The 14,265-nt window shown below is 50.9% G+C and overlaps 1 protein-coding gene across 4 annotated transcripts in view; it reads right to left on the minus strand.

The window, feature by feature from the left end:
* Csl4 (exosome component 1 Csl4) overlaps positions 1-14,265 on the minus strand; it is a 126,881-nt gene that overhangs the window by 5,537 nt on the left and 107,079 nt on the right. The gene's annotated exons all lie outside the window — the stretch shown is intronic.

Consider the following 14,265-nt stretch of genomic DNA (forward strand, 5'->3'; position numbering starts at 1 on the left):
TGCACTACAAAGACCTGCTCCTGAAAGGCTTCCAATTACAGTGCTTGGTCCTTGAATAAGGTTGGTGTGATTAGGGATATCAAGAGAGTGAACTGGAACGTTAAAAGGCAAGCAGTGAATATGTCAATAAGAGGTATAGCAGGAAGGTCGGTTGGATGAGAGGACGGTAAAGTTGGGAGTTTGAGGTGCAAGCTTGTTTTGTAGTACTGTGAGATGAACAAATGCCGTACTGTTTCTGTTTGGGATAGATTTCTTGAGGAAGAATGGATTGGTAGTGGATGTTGGGAAAGGAGTTCTGTTGAAAGATGAAGTTGTAATGAGGAAAATTCAAAGTGAGGTAGTAAATATGGCCAGGTTTGTAGGAATGATTGATGGGAGTCTCAGTGAGGAGGAGGATATAGTGGAGTTGGACAAGACTGAGAATGAATTGCTAACAACAGAGGATGTTCAGGAGATGCAGTGGGAGTGTTTGATAGTGAGTGAGCTGAAGAGGTGTATTAGAGAGGGAGTACCTGGAAGATGGCCTTTGTTGTTGAGTAAATGGATAAGGTTTGCTGAGAGATTTGTGCTGTGTGAAGGAGTGGTGTATTTTTCAAGAGAAATGATGAGAGAGTTGATGTATGTTCCAGTGTTCTTGATGAGTGGAGCAGTGGAGATGTGTATGTTAGTCCATGAGAAATATGAACATTTGGGGAAGTTTGAGTTAATCAAGTGTATGAAAGAGCGAATGTTTTCCCTGCATTTAAGGAAAATTTATATGGATGTAGCAGTTACATGTGAAGAATGTCAGAAGGGAAAATACCAGTGTATGCTAGCCCACCTGTTTGAAGCTGAGTATGAAATAGCCGCCTGAGTTGGTGGCAATTGATTGTGTAACTTTGCCAGTAACTGCAAGAGGAAATGTAGGTGTAGTTGTTAAGGTAAGTTGTTAAGGTAGACCATAAGAGTAAGTTTGTAAGTTGTGCAGCTGTGAAGAATAAAACTAGTGAGAATGTTGCCAGAGTGGTCAGTATGGTCTTGTTGCCTGCATGTGTGAGGAAGTCAGTAAGAATGTTGAGTGATAATGGGCCAGAATTTGTTGGTAAACCATTTGAACAAATGTTGAGAGAGTGGGGTATCGAGCATGTAGTAACACCACACATGCCGAGTGCAAATGGTTTGGTGAAACGAACCATAAGGACTCTGAGTGAGATGTTATGAATGTTGACTGATAGAGAGAATGAATGGCATTTGTTGTTAAGAAGAGCGGTAGCAATGTATAATGGGTCAGTACATAAAAGCACTGGCACGCCTCCACGTATGTGATGAATTATGAGAGGTATGTGAGAGGAAGGTTGGATTTGAATGAAGAGTAGGATGTGTGGAGACAGGCGAATGAAATGTTTGTGAGTTTCAGAGTAGGTGACAAGGCGTTGGGAAGTGGTTGAGAAAAGAAGATTGATGGTAAGATGCGGGAGAAATATGAAGGTTCGTATGTAGTGCAAACAGTGTGATCAAATGGATTGAGTTATGTGCTAAAGACAGGAATGAAGATGGAAATGTAAAGGTAATAAGAGCATCCCATTAAGAAGTTGTTAAGGGAGGAGAAGGAAAAGGAGAGTGAAGAAATAGAAGATATAAATAACTTGGGGAGATAAATGGCTAGTGTTGGTGGACATAAGAGAGGGTCTAAAAGGAAGGTTAGAAAGAGTATGGGTATGTTTACTGGGTTGTCTGGAGAGAGTACTGTACATGTGATGGGTTGTAAGCGTGAAGAAAGAAAATACCCTTGCGGTGTTGTTTGGTGGTAGTGCTAATGAGGATGTAACTGATTTTGAGGGATTTGAGGGGAATGTGGAAGGAGTGAACTTGGAGAGCACAAGGAATGTGGACGAGGATACGCATGATTTGGGTGGACTGAAAACAACGCTGAGTCATGAGAAAGGCGGTGCGTACAGTGTGTGTGTGTGTGTGTGTGTGTGTGTGTGTGTGTGTGTGTGTGTGTGTGAGAGAAAGAGGGGATAGCAAATGAGAAATGAGATATCCCTTGCCTCTCACAAGACTTCAAGAAGAATTTTCCATGAGTCTTAGAAGATGTTTCTACCAACGACCATGGAAGTGGCACGACGGAACAGTACACTGACTTGTGTAATGTCTGGGTGTGGGAGCCAAATCCCTGTCACCTGATACTGGTGATAAGCTTGTTTGCCATACGTTGCAATTCCCCAGAATGTATCAGGCTAACAGCTCCGTCAGGTGTGTAGCCGCCCACTCGTGCACTTGCACCATCAACATGTAGAGTTGAGGAGAAACCAGTTTCCCCCCTCCCCTTTATTGTTGACAGGAGTTACTCTCATGGTGAAGAGGGTACTGACACTCATCCACACCACAGAGCAGCTTACCAAGATCCTGAGCCTCTCAAAGAGCTAAGGAAGCTGTCTTGAGTTTCAGGATATTGAAGTGGGGGTGTTTGCCATTCTGGTTCTGCTCACCTGAAAGCAGCAAATCTTCCAGGTGTGAGCTTCTTCCCTCAGTCGATGCCTTTCAGAACAGAGGCATGATGGGAGTGGGAGTGTGAAAACACCCTCCAGTGAGGTTCCTTCTTCTAGCCACTAGGCTAGTCCCCAATCTCCTTCCTCTCGGGGGGTGGGGGAGGGGGAAGGGGGGTGGGGGTAATGGAAAGGAATAGGGAGTCCCATATCGGAGACAGAACTCCTGTATTCTCTACTGAAGGGAACGAAGGTGAAGCCACTCCTGAGGGCCCGGCTTCTCCAAGGGTGACAAGTGAATGGGGACGACCTGTCACTGTTTAGCTGGTTGTTCCTTAGGCAGGAATAACTGAACTCCTCTCCCAGCCTGCTGATATGGGACTGAGACCGTAACACCAGCATGTCAGGATACTTGAGTGTTCTGCTAGTGTGTGAAAAAGGGCATCTCAAACTCAGACCCTTTCCTATCCGACTTGCGCCTCCCAGTATAAACCCAGAAGGCTGAGGGGATAGGAGAGAGGGACTGAGCACTCTTCCAGTCCTGTTGGAGGTATTGGCAGGAGAGAAAAGTCGTGGGCGATCGCCAACCAACAGTGGCGATGGCTGCACAGGTCTAAGAGAGCACACATGCGAACATGCGAAAAGGCTCTCGTCAGGCAAGCAGGGTCAATCACACGAACGTAAACGAGAGCTGGCCAGAGGAGAGCAGTTGAGCACTCTTGGGCATGAACTTGGGATGTCCTCTCAATGTGCTCCAGTCTTCTTTGAGGCTGTGGCCTTCTGGCGAAAAGAAGACTGCATGGGGGACTTCCTCGATGCTTCCCTGAGTGCTCAGACCCTCGAGTTGGGAGCACCTGACTGGGACCCTGGCCGAGTACTCAGAGCAGTACTGGTAGGGGGAGCAGAAGCACCTGTATGCTTTGACTCCTTCTCTCATTATGTGCCTGAACCAGACCGGGGAGCAGTCTCCAATGCTGATTTGGGGTACTCGAGGTTTTAGCAAAAACCGAGTACCTGAAGAGGCTCGATCCTGCTTGGAGGTTAGAGCCTCCGAGCACTCGAAGCCCCCGAATCACGTCCAGAATGATCATGGGGTACACCCTCTACCTGCGTGTCCGAAGAGACACGGGAAGAGGTAGGCAAAGCACCAGTCTTGGAAGAAGACTTCCCAGAACTGGTTTCGAGTGCACAGGTCTTGGAGACTTGTGCATTCGAGGCTTCTGAGACACAAGACCTCGGCGAGGTCCATGATGCAGCCCCTACGTCCGGAGACTGGGGAGAGCAACAAGAGATCCCTCTGCCTCCCCTATGGAGGGAGGCAGCCCCTTAGAGGCCCTGAGGGGGAACTTTCCCAGGGGGCAGAGAAGCAACCTTCTTCTTCCCTGGCAAGTGCCAGAAGAAGGAGAGGAGGCAGCAGCAGTCGAAGACAAAGATGACACCTTACGACTCCTCAGGAAAAACTCCAGTCACCCCGTGTTCTCTCTACCACTTGAGTATATGACTGGTTTGGTTTGCAGATCAAATCCAGAGTGTATTCTTCTGTGGTTGGGTAAGGAAGGAAGCGAGAACGTTTCCAGTCTTGAACCCACAACCATCTGATGCCCAGTTCTCGGAAAACTTCGAGGGGTAAGAGAACAGGTGAGAGAGTCCATCACCCTTACTATACTTGCAGGAAGTCAAGGACCCTGCAGGCGAATAAAGCTGTGGGCAGCGACACCCATAGAGGTCTGGGAGAGCGAACACATTCATGCGAAAGCGAATGTAGCTATCCCTGGGTAAACCGGTCTGTTCTTGTGAACGTGAACGAGGGCTATCTCAGGAAGAGCGATAGTTCACACACAGGCGTGGACTCAGCTAACCTGATGACATACTATATAGTCTTCTTCAAAGTCATTCATGATCTCTTCCCTAGATCATTGAGCTGAGAGATCAGCCACAAATCCGTGAGTATGTCCTCTGTCGATCACTGTGTCCTGAGGAAAAGTACCCTCTCCCTTCAGGTCACGGTACCCTCAGCCTATCTCTTGGCAAGAGAGAAGCCTTGACAGAACCTCTCTCATTGAGAGGGGCTGGACACCTTTCCCATATCTGGTAGAAGCCGAAGCCCCGACAGGAGAGGAAGGCCGTGAGCAATCATCAGAACGATGACTGCATGGGTATCTGAGAGCAAACTCACTCACACGAACGTGAATGGGGGTTGTCTCGAAGGGGATGAATGGGTTCATGCAAACATGTGCGGAAGCTATCCCCAGGTGAGCAGCTCGTCTGATCAAACGTGGAGCGATCGCACACTCTCGAGCTTGAACTCAGGCTGTCTTCAAGATGTGCCCCAGTTTCTTCGAGGCCTTAGCCTCTTCACGCAAATTAGATTGTAAGGGGAACCCACTGGTAGCTTCTCCAGGTACGCAAACTCGCGAGTCGGCTGCACCAGCACAGGACTCTGGCCACATACTCGGGAGAGTTCTGGCAAGGGGTGAGGCAGCACTTGCATGCTGTGCACTCATTCTCTACCTGTTTTGTGGAAATATGTCAGCTGTAGAGGAGCCTACACCAGTCCGTGGAACTCCCTGATACTGGCAAAGGTAACTCGAGGTTTGTAAGAAACCCAAGTACCTGGCGTGATGCAGGTCTCCTTATAAGACCGCGCACCTGAAGCTCCTGAATCATGAATCTATCATGCATCAGTTGCTTCTACTACCTGAGAATTCAAGGAATCGTGAGCAGAGGTGGGCTCTATACAAGCCCTCAGAACAATCCATGGCACTGGTAAAGGGTAGCGAAACCTGAGTACCCAAGATGATGCAAGTCCTGCTCGAGACTCACGCACCTGAAGCTCCCCAGTCACAATTAGAGCGCTTGTCAGTCTTCCCCTAGATCATTGAGCTGAGAGATCAGCCACAAATCCGTGAGTATGTCCTCTGTCGATCGACTGTGTCCTGAGGAAAAGTACCCTCTCCCTTCAGGTCACGGTACCCTCAGCCTATCTCTTGGCAAGAGAGAGGCCTTGACAGAACCTCTCTCATTGAGAGGGGCTGGACACCTTTCCCATATCTGGTAGAAGCCGAAGCCCCGACAGGAGAGGAAGGCCGTGAGCAATCATCAGAACGATGACTGCATGGGTATCTGAGAGCAAACTCACTCCACCAGTCCGGGGTTGTCTCGAAGGGGATGAATGGGTTCATGCAAACATGTCGGAAGCTATCCCCAGGTGAGCAGCTCGTCTGATCAAACGTGGAGCGATCGCACACTCTCGAGCTTGAACTCAGGCTGTCTTCAAGATGTGCCCCAGTTTCTTGAGGCCTTAGCCTCTTCACGCAAATTAGATTGTAAGGGGAACCCACTGGTAGCTTCTCCAGGTGCGCAAACTCGCGAGTCGGCTGCACCAGCACAGGACTCTGGCCACATACTCGGGAGAGTTCTGGCAAGGGTGAGGCAGCACTTGCATGCTGTGCACTCATTCTCTACCTGTTTTGTGGAAATATGTCAGCTGTAGAGGAGCCTACACCAGTCCGTGGAACTCCTGATACTGGCAAAGGTAACTTTCGAGGTTTGTAAGAAACCCAAGTACCTGGCGTGATGCAGGTCTCCTTATAAGACCACACCTGAAGCTCCTGAATCATGAATCTATCATGCATCAGTTGCTTCTACTACCTGAGAATTCAAGGAATCGTGAGCAGAGGTGGGCTCTATACAAGCCCTCAGAACAATCCATGGCACTGGTAAAGGGTAGCGAAACCTGAGTACCCAAGATGATGCAAGTCCTGCTCGAGACTCACGCACCTGAAGCTCCCCAGTCACAATTAGAGCGCTTGTCAGTTGCTTTCTCTATCAGAGTGTCTGATGAAACTCGAACAGAGAAGGATTATACCAGTCCATGGAGGTATCTCCACGATACTGGCAAAGGTTACTCAGGGTTTCGAGGAAACCTAAGTACCCATGGTGACGCAAGCCCTGTTGGAGACTCGCGCACCTGGGGCTTCCGATTCATGACTAGATCGATCTTCAGTTGCTTCCTCTACCTGTGTCAGAACCTTTCGAAGTCTTGGACTTCTTAGAGCCCGTAAAGGAAGTGCCAGCCTCACCCGAATGTCGGGACGCAGTGGCACACGCAGACCTGGAAGTCTTTGCCACAACCTGATGAGCAAGACGGTCGTTGTCCTCGACTCGGCACTTGTCCACAGCAGTATCTACCAACTCTCAAGGGAATAGAGAGGCAGAACCCAGCAACAGTCTGTTCCTCAAAGTGTAAGCCGACTCTGGACCCACAAACTTGAATACCCAAGTCAGGACAGCGTCCCCTCTCTTCAGTACCAAGTTTGCCCAAAGGTTTGCCACCTGGTGGGCTCGGTAGGTGATAGCCAAGCACAGTTTCCCAAAGGTAGACTCCTCCTCTGGGGTTATGGAACCCAAGGAGGCAGCAACCTTGGACACTGTGAGAGACCACAGGTCCAACTGCGAGACTGCCTGGAATGCTGCCATGGCAGTTAATTCCAGGTTCCCTGCTTCCTGTTGCGTGAGGGTGATACCTTCTGCATTAAGCTGCTGCAGCGACAGGCCTGGACCAAGATGAACCAAGTCTGAGTCAACCTGTTTGATCAGCAATGGCTTCTAGGGAGTGTAGTAGCACTTCTGTTGAGGTAGAGGTGGAGGAAGCTTCTTAGCTGAGCAGCTAGAGCGAAGCAAATTCTCCTCCCCAGATACCAGAGTTCACCTGCTCTAAGACCCCTTCAGTAAGATCAGACCACGGCAAGCCCAACAAAGCCCTAGTTCCTTCTTAGGTCACCAGAAAGTTTCAAAGCCAGATGGTCGATCCACAGACATGGCCACGGCCCTTTCCAAAATATCGCTGTGCTGACAAATCAACCTCACGATCTCTGCAAAAGTTATCTGTCTCTCGGGAGCGTCTGGGCCCTGAGGGAAAGGAACCTCGGGTCCTTCCAGAACACGGTCTTCCTGGACTACTCTCTTGGCAGGAGAGAGAACCTCAACAAAACCCCCAGGCCCCTGCTCAACCACTTGGGCATGCAACCGGGTCGATCCGAGGACCAAACCCGGAATGTAAGCCTTCATGGTAGGCTGCGTTGGGAAGATGCATCCCAATCACAAACCCTTCTGTCCGACTCGTGGCGGCTCCTGGTATAACCCCAGGAGGTAGAGGGAACAGGTGAGAGGGAACGAGCACTCTTCCCTGTCCTGTGAGAAGCTGAAGCGCCAGCAGGAGAGGAAAGCAGTGAGTAATCGTCCCCTGTGGCGACAATAGCTGCACAAGTCTATGACAGCAAACCGGCTCACATGAATGAGGAGAGAGAATGGGTTCACGCGAACATGTGCAGAAGCTATTGCCAGGTGGGCAGACTAGTTTACATGAATGCAAAAGAGGGCTGACCCAGGGAGCAATCACATACTCTTGGGCATGAACTCAGGTTGTCCACCTGATGTCCTCCAATCAGCTTCAAGGCCGTGGCCTCTAGACAAGAAGAAGACTGTGTAGGGGACCTCCCTGAAGCTTCTCCAGGTGCACAGACTCGTGAGTCGGCTGTACCTATACGGGACCCTGGACGTGTATTCGGGCGAGCACTGGCAGGGGGTGAGGCAGCACCTGCATGCTTGTCCCTCTCTCTCTTGAGCAGAGCCTGAACCAGCCCATGGAGCTGACTCCACAATACCAAGAGAGGTAACTCATGGTTTCAATGAAACCGGAGTACCCTGGGTAACACGGATCTCCTTGGAGGTCCATGCACCCGGAGCTCCCGAATCACGTACATAACAATCTTCAGTTGCTCCCTCTACCCAAGTGTCCGAAGAGACACAGGCAGAGGTAGGCACCGCACTAGCCTAGGAAGGTGACCTGGAACTAGTATCGGTGATGCAGGTCCCCTTGAAGACCTGCGCCTTCGATGCTCCCGAGTTACAGGGTCTTGGCGAGACCCGTGGCATGGCCCGTGTCCGAAGACCGGGGAGAGCAAATGAGAGATCCCTTTGCCTCCTCCGTGGAGGGAGGCAACCCTTTGGAAGCCCTGTGATGGGACTTCTTCCAGGCGGGAGAAGCTGCCTTCTTCTTCCTCTGCTGGTGGGCTTTGGAGGAAGAAGGGGAGGAAGCAGCAGACAATGAAGACGACGACAAAGCTGACACTCTCCAACTCTCCTCTTCTTCGATTTCTTCTTGGCAACCTTCTTCAACCAGGCATTGATGAGCTGATCCCTGATGGAGGGGGGAGCAGACGAAACACCAAACAGTTGGGCTACTGAGGGTAGACCATTGCAGGGGCATGAGGCAATGTCATATCAACCACAGCACGTGATACTAAAGGAGAGGTATGCATCGTTACCATAGTTGACATAGAGGCCCTCGAGAAGGAAGACATTGTGACAGTCGATGTAGTCACTAACACAGAAGTGGCAGTGAACTGGGGGCATCGCAAGATCACGGAATGCCTTCAGATGACTCAGCAGGCACTGCAACAAATGAACACCCGAGAGACCCAGAGAGAGCCAAGTCCCCTGGAGTTCCTCATTCTCCTCCACACCTGAAAGGTCTCGCTTTGCTCCGAAGGGAATTCCTTCCCCCTGAATGAAGAGAGACCACCGAGCAAAGATCATCCCAGTCGCCAGCCCCCACACGATGACTACCACCTGATGTAACAAGCGAAGACGACAAGGGGGAGATCACTCCCGCAGGAGTGAACACCATGGTTGGAAGTTTCACATGGGGAAGGAAGGAACAAGAGGGACTGGCAACTGATGGAGATGTCAGAGGCATGTTACCACTAGACAAATCCTTGGGAACCACCTTCTTGTACCTTCGCCTATCAAAATACTTCACCCACAGCACGGCAGACCAGACATGACACTCGTCACACATATCCTGGGTACAGTCATGCCCCCTGCAATTGGAGCAGAGGGCATGGGGGTCAACATCAAAGGAAGAGCGATAGCAGTTGCACTGCTTAAGGCTGGTCCCGGGACACACGCTGGGAACCAGCCTTTCGCTCAGACAGCTTATTATCTGATTCGTGGGTTTGCATTTTCAAACACAAATATATTCAGATACATACACAAACACACAAAAATAAGAACAATCCCACCAGGAATGAAGCAAAACAGCAGGCAGAGGAGAGGGCAAACCAAGAGCTCCTCATAGCGTGGTGGCCGAAAGCAAAGTGAACACTTATCGTCTGGGTGGGTGGGACTCCCACCTGGTGGACGGTAATTAACTACCTAACCACCTTGTTTAAAAGTTTAAACGGCCAGTTTCCAGATGCACTAAAGCAAATTCCTCATGTAAAGACTGATGGTTTATATATTGTGTAAGAGCAAACAGATTTGCTCCTACAAAATACAAACCTTTCGGTCTTTATTGAGGGGAGTCCAGCCTGCCCGGTTGGTAGAGCATCACTTTACCTTCAGCTGTATCATGGCGAGTTTGTGCTACACTGCCCTCTGCCCTGCATGCCACTGTTTCGCCTTGTTTACTTCTGTGATCATTGCTTCCTTTCCCTGGGATTGTTTCATTTGTGTTTTTCCTTGTGTGTTTGCTTTAGTGAAGTATGGATAAGCAAACCTATGAATCATCTGAGCCAACTGAGCATAAGATGGTGCCTAAAAGAAAGTGCCCTGGTACCACGGAGAAGGCTTGCAGCCATTACCACTCTGCTTTCGATGTAGACCCTCATACTCTTTGCACATCATGCAGGGGGTATGAATGCAACCCTGATTCTGTGTGTGAGGAGTGCCGTGACTGGACCCAAGAATAATGGTCAAAGTATTCACTGAGGAGGGAGTATCAGAAGCAGCTCCCAAAGTCGTCATCTGAGCATAATACGCCCCTGATGACTCCCTTGGTGGCTAATCCTTCAGATACATTCCACCCACCAGCAAAACTTCCCCGCTTTGCTACCACTCCTTCAGGAGAGGATTTCCCTTCGTTGTCTTCGCTCGCTTTGTTAGGCGGAGATCATCGTTGGGAACTGGAAGCCAGGACAACCTCCCTCCGGTGGCCTCCATTTGCTTGGGGGGGGGGGATCCCCTTAGTGCGGATGGCGACTGCCCCCCCCAACCCGGCTTTGTTTCCAGATGTGAAGGAGGAAGAACTCAAGGAGACATGGCAGTCTCTTGGCTCAATGCGAGTTCCCTGCGAGCTGCTCACACTCCTGCTCTTCCTCCAGTGATTCATACTGCCACGACAGTAACCACATCTACTGTCACTAAGACGACGAACTACTTAATGCGCTTCACACATCCAACATTGACAACCCCTGCAGTAGCTCACAAGATTCTCGCTCCTGCTGTGTCCTCCATGGTGGCCATCCCTGCTCCCCAGGTGTCTGTTCCAGAGCCTCCCTCCAACCTCAAGGAGCAGATCCTCTACATCCTCTTGAAGAAGGAGAAGAAGAAGAAGAAACTGAAGTCCAAGAAGAGGTCTAGGAAGGTATCGTTGTCGTATTCATCTGCTGCTGCCTCCTCCTCTCCCTCTTCCAAAGCCCACAAGCAGAGGAAGGAGGTAGCTTGTCCCACCCGGAAAAAGTCCCACACTGGGTCTGTCCAAGGGGTATCTCTCTTCCCAAGAGAGACACAGGGAACTCTCGTTGGCTCTCCCCAGTCTTTGGACTTGGGGGCCGTGTTGTGAGTCTCCTCAAACCTGTCAACTCGGAAGCCAAGGGTGCATAGACCTCCAAGGAGGTCAAAGTACCCGGCACTTCTACTTGCAGCATTGCCTCCAAGCTTAGTGCTGTGCCTACCTCTACTCGAGTCTCCTCTGGCATTCAAGCAGAGGGGTCTTCCACGGAACCTTCGCATACCATGGAAGTTTCAAACATGTGGACCTCCAAAGAGAAGATCATATCTCAGGGTGCTCAACCAGCAACATGGAGTCAGCTCCACGTTCTGGTTCAGGCACTCAAGAGGATGGGGTCCAAGCATGCAGGTGCTTGGGAGTCGCTCTGAGGAGGTGCCCCTTACTGTCACCTTCTCACCAAAAGGCTTCATCCTGGGAGTCGACGTGAGTGCATTGTGAGGACGGTGCAAGCTCACACCTGAGAGTACGCGACCGCTCTCCCCAGGCTGGCCCCTGCTCGCCTTTGCACAAACAGGCTCACTCGCCTTCCGAGAGCCTTGGTGTACATTCATGTGAGCCTCTGCTCTCTCCTCAGGACAGCCCCCCTCCGCCTTCGTGCAAGAGGAGGGACTCTCCTAAACCCATGAAGCCATCGCCACCACGGGTTGGTGATTACTCTCGGCCTGCCTCTCCTATCGGGACCATCAGTTCCAACAGGACAGGTAAGAGTACTCGCTCCCTATCTTCCAGCCCTTGAATTCCTCAGGATATTACAGAAGGGCCCGTGATTGGGATGCCGCATCTTGTCGCCCTACCACAAGGACTTACGAAGCGGGCAAGGTTCTTGGAACTAACCGTTCTTATGCCCGAGTGGTTGAGCAGGGAGCCAGGGGTTCTGGTGAGGTTCTCCCACCTGCAGGGAGAGTATCAAGGGAGGACTGCGGATCAGAAAGACTCAAGGGTCCTCTGCCACGAGACACAGATTTTCCCAAGGAACAGAGGACCTTTTCAGAGATCGTTATGTTGATTCGTCAACACAACGATCTTGGGGAAGGGGCCATGGCTACGTCCATCAACTGTCCTTCTGGCCCCAAAGTCCACTGGGGCACTAAGAAGGAACCCAGATTTTCTGTAGGCTTGCCTTGTTCCCCGCTTGCTGAGAGAGTCTTAGATCAGGTTAACTCTCATGTCTCTGGGGAGGAGAGTTCCCTTTAATCTAATCGCTCGGCCAAGCCACTTTCCCAACCTCCGCCTCATCAGAAGTAGTACTACATGCCCTCGACAGATCCGCTGCCAACAATACAGATTGACCTGGACTTGGTCGCTTAGCTTCAGGTCTCTCACTACAGCAGTTTAGGGTAGAAGACGTGGTCTTCAAGCAATAAGAAGCAGGAAGCCTAGAAGCCACTGCCATGGCAGCCTTCCAGGCAATCCCCTGGTTGGGCCTGTGATCTCTCTCAGTGTCCAAGGTTGCAGCCTCTGGGGGGTCCATCAACCCTGCGGAGGACTCAACCTTCAGGAGACTGTGCCAATCTGGTGGCAGGGCTATCTCCTACCTGGCCCACCAGACAGCAAACCTGTGGGCCAACTTGGTGTTGGAGAGGAGGGATGCCATCCTCACTCGGATCACCAAGCACGTTGGCCTGAACTCGGCTTTGGCTCTTCGGAACAGACCTGTGCTGGGTTCTGCCTTTCTGTTCTCTCAAGAAGAGATAGACGCTGCGATGGACAAGTGTCATGTCAAGGATAACAACCAACTTGTCCACCAGGTAGTGACAAGGGCCTCTGGGTCTTCGCGTGTCACTACAGCCCAACCTTCAGGTCTGACTAGCAGTTCCTCAGGCCCTAAGAAGTCCATGGCTTTGAAGGGCACTCGAGGAACCACCAAGACTTCTTCTGATCCTTGCCAAGAAAGGTTAGCAGTCGCGCCCATTTCCTCCACCTTTCCAGCCCAGTAAAGGGACGGGAGGAGAATGCTAGGGTCGGCGTTCCCTTCTACAAGCTGCCATTGGTAGGGGGGTGCCTGTCGAGCCATTTTACAACATGGCAACGACACGGAGCTGAGACCTGGGTAGTAGATGTCCTTCAGAAGGGCTATCTGATTCCCTTCGAGTTTCGACCACCCCTCACCAACACTCCGGTCCGCTTCTGCTCTTACGTACTTGGCTCGCTGAAGGATCTCACTCTCTGGGAGGAGATTGAAGTGATGCTGAGAAAACGCGCTGTAGAAGTCATGATAGATCCCCAGGCTTTTACAGCCGAATCTTTCTTGTGGAGAAAGTCAGGGGGGTGGAGGCCAGTCATCGATCTCTCTCCCTTGAACCAATTCGTTCACTAAACTCAGTTCAAGATGGAAACAGCTCATTCAGTGCTTGCTTCCATCAAGGAGAACGACTTCATTCTTATGGTGGACCTGAAGGATGCATATTTCCAAATACCCATTCATCAGTCCACTTGCAAGTACCTTCGCTTTGTCCTCGAGGGAACGGTATTCCAGTTCTGGGCGCTTTGTTTCAGGCTCTCAACCACTCCCCAGGTGTTCATGCAAGTGTTCACCCTTGTGTCAGCTTGGGCCCATTAGCACGGGATACATCCGTTGAGGTATCTCGATAATTGGCTAGTCTTGGCAAAGTCTCATCTGCAGTTGCTCCAGGACAGGGATCGCTTTCTCGAGTTATGCTGCAACCTGGGGGTAGTAGTAAATCTTGAGAAGTCCAATCTCATACCCGAGCAAAGGATAAAGTACCTGAGCGTGCTGATGGATACGGCAGCAGTAAGAGTCTACCCCTCAGACTCATACCAGCAGGTTCAGGGAGGCAGCACAAACGTTCCTGTCCAGGCAGGAACAACCAGCACGACAGTGGCAGGTTTTTCTTGGTCACCTGTCACCCTTGGAGAAGCTGGTCCTTCATGAGTGGCTTCACCTCCGTTCTCTCCAGTGGAGAATGAAGAAGTTCTGGTTTCCGGTATAAAACCTTCCATCCATTCCCATCCCTCTCTCGCGGAGGGTGAGACAGGACTTAGACTGGTGGGTGGACGACAGAAACCTTCTAGTAGGAGTGTCCTTGCACACTCCCCATACCGACATGCTTCCGTTCTCAGATGCTTCAACCGAGGAATGGGGCGCACACCTGAAGGAGTTGCTGATTTCAGGTGTGTGGAACCGAGACAACAAGCACCTTCACATCAATAACCTGGAACTCAAGATGGCCTTTCTGGCTCTCGAAGAGTTTCAGGATCGAG

This window comes from Macrobrachium rosenbergii, chromosome 22, assembly GCF_040412425.1.
Source record: "Macrobrachium rosenbergii isolate ZJJX-2024 chromosome 22, ASM4041242v1, whole genome shotgun sequence".
NCBI lineage: Eukaryota > Metazoa > Arthropoda > Malacostraca > Decapoda > Palaemonidae > Macrobrachium > Macrobrachium rosenbergii.